General features: G+C 44.6%; 1 long non-coding RNA gene across 1 annotated transcript in view; it reads left to right on the top strand.

Moving 5' to 3' along the window:
- The window catches only part of LOC112550617, a 49,033-nt gene that overhangs the window by 22,642 nt on the left and 14,182 nt on the right, over positions 1-12,209 (top strand). Inside the window, exon 3 of the long non-coding RNA XR_003094549.1 lies at positions 2,986-3,159. This is a non-coding gene — a long non-coding RNA (uncharacterized LOC112550617). The remainder of the gene's footprint in view (positions 1-2,985; positions 3,160-12,209) is intronic.

Genomic DNA, 12,209 nt, shown 5'->3' on the forward strand with positions numbered 1-12,209 from the left:
GTGGCCTTCCCCGAAGGAATGCCTCAAATCTAAAAAGTTTGAGAGCCAATTATGTAGATGTTTGTTCTGTAGAACCAACTTGTCTAGCTATATTGCACAATACCTAACTAAGGTGAGCATGCTATTTGGAAGCTTGCCTGCACTTTAATGCTGCCAAATACCTGGGCTCATCTTCACTTGAAGTTGTTAGTTGTAAAGGGTTTCAACTCTGCTTGAGAAACACATTTATTTAAACAGATCAATAACTGCAGGATCTTGATTTGTCTCTGCAGATTCCATATTTACACTCATAGATGCCAACTTCTGCTCACAGACCTGTTTCAGATACTGCCTTGTAGTAATTTAGAGGCATTTGAAGATTTAGCTCAACAGTCTCAAGGGCACAATAGCTTTTGCAGCTACCTGCATTTCTTTGCCTGGATTTCACAGGAGAAGCCTAGTCTAACTGTTACTGTAATGTGTGACATAGGCATTGTGAGAAGCTTCTTGGAGGATATGCATGGTGTCAACCTGTGAACTAAATAGTTTCTTAAACATAAAACTGTGATAAAAAGGGGCAAAGAACCTCTTTGTCATAAATCCTATTGGAAAGTGCATCTCAAACCCCACAAAAAAATTATTTTCTATGGCAGTAGCTCCTCCTCCAGTTGTCACTAATGTCCCATTCATAACTTAATGCTTTGTGCACATGGGAAGATGCATTCCCGGGCCCTAAAGAGTTTAGCAACTTGAGGTCAGCTTAGTCACTGGGAAAATCCCGTTTCCTTTTATAACCCTAAATGGCATGTATGCAGCCATTTAACTGCAGTTTTTGACACTTATGCTAAATTTGTGGACATCAGCTTGCCTGCAGCAATTATGCATGCTTAGTAGGCCTGCACTCCAGCTGGTTAGCTGTGTCAAACTAGGATCACTTAAACGAGTCTCAAAATTTTACTCACAGAAAAACATGCTGAGTTAGGCAAAGGCAGCCTACCTTTCAGCCATGGTTAGGACCCTTGTACAGAGAACAGGAGACCTTGGTTCTAGGATCCCATCACACAGTGCAGCTTTGAACCTGCATCTTTCAAACTGTTCCTAAACTTGTTTGGCAGATTTGTAAGTGCTACCCTTGTTGTTTTACTTAAAGCAGATGTAAAATTCAGTCTTTCAGGCAAGATTTTTTTCTATGAAATGAGGTTGCTCAAGATAATCAGTGAAGTATAAAACAAAAAGATTTTATTCGGCTTTTACATGTAAATCTCCGATCAATCTTAGATTGGCAGCTTCATAGTGGTTTGTGTGCGCGCCTGTGTGCAAAACTAGCATTGACAAAATATAAAAGAAATAAAGACCTAAAGGCCAAGGAGGGGCTACATGTACAGATGAAAGGTAATATTGTTATTCGAACATTGGCATGTACATCACGAATACAGCATTTTTCTATCTGTCAGTTGTTCGTTGTTTGGGAGTCCCACTAAATATGCTTTGAAATTACTAATGCAGGGGAAGAATGAGAACATTAAACAATAAACTGCTTGGTGCATGACACTGGGAATAATGGCATCCCTGTCCTATTGAGTTTCAAGGCATTCAATTCCATTTCAGTATTTTAGGCCTTGTGCCAGTAACTGGAAGTCAAACAATATCTGACGATAATTTGCAAGTGGATTGCAAAATCATAGGGTGTTAATTTATTCCTACTCCTCCCCTCTCGTAGTTGTTTACGCATGGCTCACATGTTACTCTTAGCTAGGGTAACCACCTTTTCAAAATGGCAAGGCAGGACACATGAACACCTCTTCTGCACCTCCCTCTCCCCCACCCTCTGCCAGCTGGCGGCAAGGCCAGATCAGAGCAGAGGCAGATGCGGGCCGCCTGCTGTGGGCCCAGGGCTCCCTGCCCTGCTGCCTTTCCCTCAAAAGCCCTGCGCCAGCTATGTGCCCCCTGCCTGCTAGGCAGCAGCAGAGGGCACAACTCCACACTGCCGATGCCCCCATTGCTGCTAGGTGAGCAAGGGACGCATGGCCAGCACAGGACTCCCAAGGGAAAAGCAGCAGGGCAGGGAGCCCCAAACCTGCAGCAGGCAGCCTGCACCCCACTGGCATTGCATAGGGGATTCATGGGGGTGCACTTGCACTCCCTAAGAGTGCTGGTGCACCCCCTGACAGCCAGCATTCCCCGCTTAGGCAATAGGCAGAGGGGGCAGGCGGGAGCACTGGTCCCTCCCCTGCAAGCACTGGCTGGGGAGTGGGGGCACCAGGAGAAGCACCGCTGGCACTTCTGGGTGTGCCCCTGGCCCTTCTGGGCGCACTGCTGGCACTTCTGGGTCAGTGCAATCGGCCTCCCCCCCAGTTGCTGACTGGTCGCTGGTGGGGCAAGTGCCCCCCACCTTGACTCAAGAGGCACTAGTCACCCATGCTGCACCCACTCCTGCACCATGCATAAATCTGGTGGGGCACATGCCCCCCTGTGTCCTCTCTCCCTGGGGGTGCATGCCATGGCAGGGAGCTGCCCCACACCCCTGTGCCCCCTGAATGAGTCACCCATGGCTCCATCCCACTCCCCACCTCAGGCCCTGTGCACTAACCTGGCTGGGCAGTGCCCCTATCCCCTGATCCACTCCCTCCCTCACCATGTGGGCCTCGATTTGCCCCCCCACCCTTCCTCCCCATAGACTTACCTGCAGGGAGCTGGTCTCCATGCTACTGGGCTGTATACCCAGTCACATGCATGTGTGTGGGCATGTCCAGCTCCTGGCAGCCCCCCAAGCAGCCCCTTGCAGGCAGGAACACTGCTAGCCTGTAAGAGGAAACCTGGATCCCTGCACAATACTGTGAATCTAGGACAAATGCTGTCCCAGAATCATGGGCTTGGACTGTCCCACCCAATTAGGGATGGGTGGTCACCTACTCTTAGCTCTATAACCAGCTTTATTGACTGGTGCTAACTAGTTTGCTTCATGCTAGAATATCCTTGGCTCACTCTGATTTTCCTCCCCTCCAGGATGGCTCAGTCTTTAAATGAATGGTTATGGCAGCAGGAGTATTGGCTTCCCCCAGGAATCAGCTGGGAAGACATGAAGGAGACTGAAGATATCTGTTACCCTCAGCCTCAACACCTCCTGCTCAGCATCCCCTGTGCCCTGTTCTTGGTTATCGTCCGGTACTACTTTGAAAGGTAAACTGGTTTCCCTTCTTGTATAGACAGCTAACAATTTGGAGCCTATGACTGGAATAGTTCAGGGGAGCCAAATCTTGACCCAAAGTATTTCTGCATAGAAGCACAACTGCCCCATCTGTTTGAAAAGTAGCCCACAAAGGCTCCAGTTCTAAGGGTGAAGTTACATGTCACATTTATACCAGACCAAATCTTTGGCATATCAAGTGGTGTTAAAGTAAGAATGTGATGTGAGCAGTTGCACATTAAAGATGAATGCCATTTCTTGCCTGCACAGCTCTGACTTGCCACTAGAGGGCTGGCGAGCACGGGCATGACTAGGAGCCAAGACATCTGGACACTTTCCTTGCTCTGGGTTTTGGGGGTGGAAGGCTGGGAGCAGTGCATCCTGGGATTCTGAAGGACTACTCGTTTCTCATTTATCTCTGTGGGGCAGACTGAAGTTCCCCTACCATGAGCTAGGTAGCTTGGCCCAGAGTTATCAGTTGCCTGAAATTTGAGACATTGAGACACTCAGAGGGCACTTAGCATGAGTTAACAAGCTTTAACGTGCAGACAGTTGTATTTTAAGTGCTCTTAGTATGGTCAAAGTGTAATGTGTAATTTAACTCTACGTGTGTGTTGAGATAGATGTACATTGTTATTCACTGAGCATTGTAGTACATAGCAATAAACAGAGGGCCAAATATAAAGCAAATCATGCCTAGAAGGTCTCATTTGAATGGTCTCACTTTCCTCCTTTGATTCTGAATTAGTTTTTTGCTTATGCATTAGAGAAGCACAATATTATTTTGTGTTCTTCTGCACAGCATTGTCTGCTATTGGGATGAGTACAACAGAAATAATGTTAGATTATCCAGGTAGTGCTCTGCTAAAGGTATGGCTTCAAAAATCTCATTACAAGGCATTGAAAACTTTTGAAACTGTTTTCTTAGGATTGAAAAGTTCTATGTTTGGTCTCTGTACCCCAGTGAATTAATTTCTTTTTTGGATAGCTAATTCAAAAACTGCAGCTGTTTTCCAGCTCACAAGGGGTGTAGAAAGATAACTGGCTATTTTTAGGCAAGAGAACACAAAAAGAGCCTTATTGTGGGCTTTTAAATGTGGGTTTCTAACTATATTACTAGAGGTGAAGCCTGGCTATGTTTCAATAAGTGTTGTGAAAAGGAGAGCATTTTGGACTGTGCTGTGGGAAGTGCTGTTAAATTTAAAATGAGGTTGTTAATTACTCAGTACTGCATAGAATAGATGAATGTAGCTCTTTATCTGTGTGGCTGAAGCTGGAGGGGCCACTGCTTCCAGCCAGCTTGTACTGCTTTACAAATGTGTTACAATAGCCCCAATCTTGTTAAAGCTACTTCCCACCCACCCTCTGGGTGCCTTTTGGACTGGTAGATGGTCACAATGTTGGGAGTGCTAATTTACTAGCTACCATTGTTATTCAAGATAGAAGCAGACATCATCTGATGTCCCACTTGTACCACCATAAAAATGTTATGGCAGCACAAATGGTGACTAAATAGATGTCTCTACCCTTTGCCATGCCACACCAGAGGAAAATCAGTGATGCAACAAAAGGTAGTGATAAATTCTGATGGTTTATTGTGGTGGTCACCTATTAGTGTTGTGGCAGGAGAGTGCAGGTAGACTGAGCTGCCCGTGCTCTCCAGCCACCCTGGGCAGGTGATCTGGGGACCAAAGGGCTCCTCAAGCCCCTGAAGCACCAGCCCAGCTTTTCTTACTTACAAAGAAGCACCCTGGGGAATCTGAGGGCACCTCTCCACAAGTGGGAAAAGTCAGGGCTTCTTGCTTATGGAGAGACACCCTGGAATCTCTTGGGGCATGCCCTCTTAAACAGGGAAGGCCCACACAGATCCCAGCATGAAGGCACAGGACCAGGGAATCCCCAGCATCCAATGCTTCCTCACTGGGACCTGCTTACCCAGACCCACCCCTGGAATCTGAGGTGGGTCTGGGTAGGTGGAGAAAGCAGGGCTTCCCTGCTGACCCAGACCTGCCCCTAGGATCTCCAAAGTGGGTCTGGGTAAGTGGGGAAAGCCAGGCAAGTGTCCTCAGGGCACTAGAGGCCCCATCCTACCCAGTAGTTCTTAGGGCCGTAGTTCTTAGGACTAAAGTCCTAAAGCCATGAGAGAACACAACGTCCCTTGTCCCACACCATCAGTGGGTGAGACAAGGGCCGACGTGGGTTTCACCCAATGAAGTGGACACAGCAGATCCACTTCATTCAGCAGTGTCTCTTTCTAGCATCAATAACTTTAAATCTGCTTTGATCTCCATAAACAGTGAAGCTTTGCAGTCCTGTTGGGAAAAGGTTGGGATCATTAGCCCCTTACAAATTGACCTTCAGGCACAAAAGGCAGAATTCCATTGCCCTTGCTGAACCTAAGTGGTAGTTTTCCAGCCCTGTGAGTGGCCTTTTTACACTTAAGTACACCTTTGCTGTCAATGCATACATCACAAAAATGTAGCTCCACAAAAAAACATGACTTACAGAAGAAGAAAGTCTTTTGATATTTTAAACCTAATAACTTATGACATTTATCCAGGAGCCAGGAAACCTGTGGTCTAAGTGCTCCTCACTCAGAAGGAGTTTGAACCTTTATTTCTTTGACTTGGCACCGTAGTGCTCTAACCACTATACCAGTCTCTTCTCCAGCCCTCTTCTTGAAACTGGGCCTCTGGGCAGCTAAGGAAAGAAGAGGAGAACAGAGCAAGCCAGAGGACTCAGAACTTAATGAGTTGGCTGATGTTGTGCAAGTGAGGAGGCCTTGCTTCTAGCCTCGAACCCTGCTTTAAGTGAGTCAGAAGTTTGCCCACCACACTATCTTCCATCTACTCTGTTTAAACACAAAGAGCAGTGGCTCACATTGAAAAGAAGCTCTAGAGAGTTCTGAATAATGCCTAACTAGTGACAGGGTGGTAAACGGGCTATGTTGAATGGTGAGAGAGACACAACATCAAACTTCTGGAGGACAAAGTGTTAGGACCTGGGTGTCCCACTTCTTGCATGAGTGCTGTAGCCAATCAACCATATGGACTAAAATAAAAGCACTGCTCCTACTTTCTGTGATTTGTACTCAGTCCGCAGTGTGGATGCATAGATGTGCGCACATAGAAGTAATGGAATCATAAACTGTGTGTAAGTGCCAGAAAGTCTTCAAACATGGCTGGAAACTGATGTTTAGGATGCCTACAGATGTTTAGGGTTCTGCGTAAAGTGCCATGAGTTAAAGCCCCCTCCCTTGACCCAACAGACATTTGTGCCCCCCTGCCCACCCCCTGCACACTGGGGCTGTCAGCAGGGAAGGGAGGGGAAGAGGAGAAGCAGCGTGGAGCTGCCGGTTGCTTTGAATGGCTAGAGCTGGGGGGTGGGGGGCAGGGTAGAACAGAGCTCCCTCGCCTCATGGACCCCCTGACAGCTACCCCGGCTGGGGTATCGGGGGGAGCTGGGCTGGACTGCATCTCAAGGCAAAGGGACTCTGTTCCATCCCACCTTCCCCCAGCTCTGGCCATTCAAAGCAGCTGGCATCTCCGTGCTGCTGCTATTAAGAGGCCCAGGCAGGGGCTATGGGAAGGGAGCCCCTCACCTCATGGGCCCAGCCCAGCTACCACCAATAATTCTGGTCAATACAGCTATCCTTGAGTGTGATAACTACATAAAGAAATATCTATAGGAGTTCATCCCAAAACTTTAAATTGTATCCACTGAAAATTTTCTTTAGGAGTGAGAGTAAAAACAATTCTTTGCTACCGCAGTGCTAACCACTGGATAAACAACTTGCTTTTTTCGCTGCCCTGGAATTAAATACTACATTTCACAAATTAGTCCCATGTGGATTTTCCACCAATATGTATGTTGAACTGCAAAGGGAGTGGTCTGTTTTGCCGCTTTCTCCACTACCACCTATGGCCAAACTTCAGCCTTTGCATATATGATGATTTCTTTGATTATAGTATTTATTTCTGTTTGACCTTGGGTACACATTAGAGTCCATGATGTGTTTTTTGCCTAAGTTAAAGAGTTCTCCTGTGATCATGTACATCTTTTGTTCTATAATTGCATCAATGACTACTTGGCTGCAACTGTTATCTCAGTTAGCTTATTGCTAGCATAATTAATTACAGCCTGATGTATAAATCTTTGAGTTCCATGAGCTGCTACATTGTCTAACTTATTACAAACCAGTTCTAGGTCCATGAAAAATAAAACTCCAGTGGTTGTATACCTATACACCTATACATCCTAAAATAGTGTTTACTGTCTCTCAAACCACAAACCTCTAGCTTGTGAATTTTGTAAACTAAACAGCTTTTAAATCATGACTTGTTGGTTACTGATATAATTTGAACAGTTTATATACTTACTAATAATGAGAAAAGTTTTAGGGTTAAGATGCCATACAGCTAGCATCAGTTGAACATCCTTAAGTACTTGTGTTGCCTCATCCATTTTAACTAGGAGAGGATCTCCAAATTCAAAAGGATCATGTGGTGAAGGAGGTTTTGCTTTGATAGAAAGGTTAATATATTTATCATGCTGGAGGTAACCTAAGCAACACAGGAAATTTGGAAACGGTACAGAAAGTTGACCAGATAATATTATTTGTGTGTAATTGTTAAAGTCAGTGCTATCATATTTACCAGGGTCGTACATAGAAGTAAAGTTATCATTAACTTTAATATTCCAAAGTTCTGTACACTTATTTGGTGTACACTTGTTCATTTTTACTCCATCACCAGTGACAGTGGCTCTAATTTGAATAGTTAGAAGCTTTGGTTGTTGATTGTCATTCATTTCTTTTACAACTCTTTTCTGAGAGTTGAAAACAAATCCTCAGTTGCATTTTGATTTATAGGTGGGTGGTGGTGTTAAAGACTTGTTGGGCATGATTTGAATAACAGGGGGCACATCTATATGTGATGCTTTACTGCATAGTAGGCCAATTTACAGCGCAGTAAGTGTCACCATCTACAGCACAGCAAATTGGTCTACTCTGGGGTTAATTTGCTACCTGCAGGAGGGCAGAGCAGGGTGGAAGAAAATCTGCTCCCAAGAGGGAGCATGTGTAGACATGCTTCTCAGTAGGCTTACTGCACAGTATTTTTACTGCACAGTAAGCCTACTTCAAACTAACTGCACATGTAGACATGCCCAGAGTTCTGAAAACCAGTAAGGGCCCTGATCCGGGTGCTAATCCAGATAGTAATGAGCAAGGGGCATATTATCTAGGATGGGGGTGGGCAAAGTCTGGTCCACAGGCTGAATCTGGCAGGCAGTGGACTCCATTTCCCAGCAGACCCTACCCACGTGGCTGGGGCCAGTTTCCATTTCCATATTTAGAAATATGACTACATCCTGCTTTCCACCAAACAGCTACGAGGTAAACAAACTATTCTAACTTTTCTCTAACCCTAACCTGCATATAATTAACTGTTTCAAACAGAAGATTTTACCACACCTTTAACTCTCCTATGAAATATGAACTGTCATTTCTACCTAAGAGAGCGTTTATAATCTTTTCTCCTATGCCTGCAGAAGGGTGCTTGTGCCCAAAAGCTTGCAATTACTTTTTTTTTTTTTTTTTTTTGCAAAAATCTAGTTGGTTTAATAAAAGATATCACCTCTACCATGAATTCTGATTTCTTTTGTCTCTAGACCCCTACGGCTACAACCTCAATACTTGTCTCATGATTGGTATTTCCTGCTCCCCCTCCCCTTGTTTTTTTATGATTTACACAAGCACACTCTAAACATCCTTGTATATATCTCTAAATATCAGCCTTACAATCAGTCCACCTAGATGTGTGGATTAATGTGGCTTAAGTAGCCAATTGTCCCCCATTGTCATGTATTAAGTAGAAGATTTCATCCCTAATTGTAGTGGGAATTATCCATACCCACTATTCTCCTGGTTTGGCAAAAATTGTATCATTAGTTACTTTAAACCCAACCATACCTTTTTGGTAGTATCTTCAAAGCAATGATACTAAAAAAAGGGAATATCCAAATTAAAAGATAGTGATAATTACCAGCGCACTGCTCTCAAAGTAAATCTAGATTTTTGATTAATAGCCATTATTGAATCAGTATTTATGCATCCCCCCACCCCCAAAGCAGCTTGCTTAGCTTCTACGTCAGCTTTGTTGTTTCAATAAGCTGATTGTCCAGGTTTTTTTGTGTGTGTACTTTCACTTTTGTGAGAAAAGGTTTGCCTGTTCTTTGCTTTTTATGTTTTAAAATTTTAGCTATTAATACATGATAACTAATGAAATGTTCTTAGTGCCCACAGTAAACTTTTCTTTCCCATTCTCCCAGCCTGTTAAAGCAGACACTACCCATTGTGAATCAGAAATCAAATAGAGATCTTTATCTAGAAGTGTTACCTTAAATGCCTGAATTATTCCAGTCATTTCAGCAAACTCAGCAGAGTTTATGTAAGCATCTTTTCCCAATAACCTTTTCAGCTATAGGATTAATTAGACCAAAACCTGTATTTGGCTTTTTTTCTTGATAAAAAACTGAACCATCTATAAACAAAAGTTCATAATTTTCTCCAGGATTGGACATATCCCACTGAAATCTTTCTTGAACATAATGTTTGGGGAGGTTCCCTTGGAAGTGGGCATTCATGTATTTTCCTTCTAAATTGAATCCTGCCTCTGCTGACAATTTGCATTGTTTTGCTTCATCCCAGCCAGATCCTCTCTCAGCCAGGGCTAACTAGGATTAGAGTCTTATTCTTTCTGTCTCCCTATGTCACTGAGAAGGGGCTTGAATTTTACTGCTGCCACCAGTCCCTGCTTAGCTTGGAGTTGTCTTCTAACACAGCCTGGTGGTCAAGGTATTTTCCTTTTTTTTTTTTTTCTTTTTCAGCCCAAATAGAAGCTTTCATTTCATCAAGCTCAGTTTTTAAATGTTGAAATTGTTCAGCAAATTTATGTTGACATTTTCATGTCAATCTTGCATTTGCTAAGGCAGTAGCCTGCAATGCAGAATTAAATTAAGGAAGCCTGTGTTGTAGCTAGGGCCTGCTGTAATTCGATCACTTTGCTATCTGTTTGGGCTAATTTCTCTTTGAACTGGCTTAAGCCTGTGATTAGTTCTGAGCTCTCTTTACCAGCATGCTATAGTCCTTGAACCAAACCAACTTTTTGCCTTTTGCTGCCCTTTTTTTTGAGAGTTTGCTTTTTAACCAGGGTTTGAATTACCTTTTGACTCTGGGGTGGGGGGGGGTCTGCAAAAAAAAAATTGGCCGGGGTTGGTTGGGGCTGTGCACACAGGTCCCCACCAGTACTGCGGGGCTGGGGCAGCCAGAAGAAGTCACCGCTACTGTTGCCTGTGCTGCTTAGAAAGGCACGGGACTGGCCAGGGGCTGTGTGCAGTGGCGCATTGGCTCCGGGCTGTTGCAGATGGGGGGAGGGGTGCTGACTAGCCCTCGGGGGGTTCTCATCTTTTATGGGGGGCTCAGCTCCCCTGAGCTCCCCTGTAATTCAAACCCTGCTTTTAACAACATTTGATTTTTCATACTCTGTGGCCATGTCTACACAAGACACTGACTGTGCAATTGTTACTGCGCAGTCATTTAGTATTGCATACATAAGTGCTAAATGATTGCACAGTAACCAGTATGACTGCACAAGTGTCCCTGAACGGCTTCCTGGTGACACTGACTGCACAGTAGCTCATTACTACTGCACAGTAATAACAAGTTACTGCACAGTAAGTGTCTGGTGTAGACTCAGCCTGTCTGTTCAAAGCCAGGAGTGGATCAAGTTCCTCATCCTGGAAGGCATCCCTTTTCCAGTGAAAGCTTCCTCTTGAGGATATGTACTGCTGTATTTCCTGTTTCACAGTTAGTGGGAAACCTACTTTCACTGAACGAGTAACTCCCATGATAGGACAGACACCACCACTCAAGTTTTACACCTTAAATTTTTCCTCACAGAAACACAAGGTCTCAACCCGTGGCTTCTGGTTCAAATACAATGATTTCTTTCTAAAGATATCCTTATACAGGGCATCAAGATGCAGGGGAGCCCTCTACCCCCAAATGGTTGTATATAACATAACATAAGACACTCCCTTGCACATCCTTCTCTCCGGAGATGAAATGAGAGAACAAATAACAAGTGACAGTAGTTCAAACAACCACTGAAGGTACAACATAAGAGCTTATATAGACTAGAACGGAGTTATGCCAAGAGCCCTGGCCTGCCAGTTCCCACTGGTACACTTAGGGACTATTACCTACTGTGGGTTAGCTCTCCCCTGCACAGTGCCTCTGGGTGGGATTATAGCTGGGCCCCTTACTTTCACTGGTGTCTTTCTTTTGCGTCTTGTTTGCCCTTGTCTTGTCTTTGTGACAGAGAATCCAGCTGATTTGAATTTCTCTCTCTGGACCTGTGGCTGTTGCTGGGAGATGGCAGATATTTATCACTGCTTCTATTATCAGCACTTGGCAGCACAAATGGGACCAACTGAGAAAGAAGGGCAGCCAGAAACTGCCCAGACTCGAATCTAAAAGACTGCTTCTCTTCACCCACTCTGCCCAATGGTGGGAGGTTGATTCATGTCAGTCCCCTTGCTGCAACAAGTTCAAATGCTGTCATGCCACCAAGTGGTTAATAATTCCTCCAGTTTGTGAAGCACTCAGCAAATTCTGAGAGAGTGCAGCTTGATTGTAACTCCTGATTGAAAGGCACAACTATGCTCATTCACCTGCTCTCTGATTCATCCCAGCTACGATCGTAGATTGTGTAACTTAAACCTTTGTATTTTTTTTCCCTTTAATACTCTTACGTAGGGCTGTGCAAAGCTTCGGGTGTTGATTTGATTCAGAGGAGATTCGGCCCGATTTGGTGGCTGAATCTCTGAATCTGAATCAAATCAGGAGACCGGTTAAAAGGTCTGAATTGATTTGAAGCTGTCCGAATTGATTCAGAAAAGATTCAGAGAGTTTCAGCAATTCAGGCAGTCCCCACTGGCTGCAGCAGGGAGCTGGACCCAGACTCCTTGCTGGTAAGTAAGG

This window comes from Alligator sinensis, unplaced genomic scaffold (genome assembly GCF_000455745.1).
Source record: "Alligator sinensis unplaced genomic scaffold, ASM45574v1 scaffold103_2, whole genome shotgun sequence".
In the NCBI taxonomy this organism is placed as follows: Eukaryota; Metazoa; Chordata; order Crocodylia; family Alligatoridae; genus Alligator; species Alligator sinensis.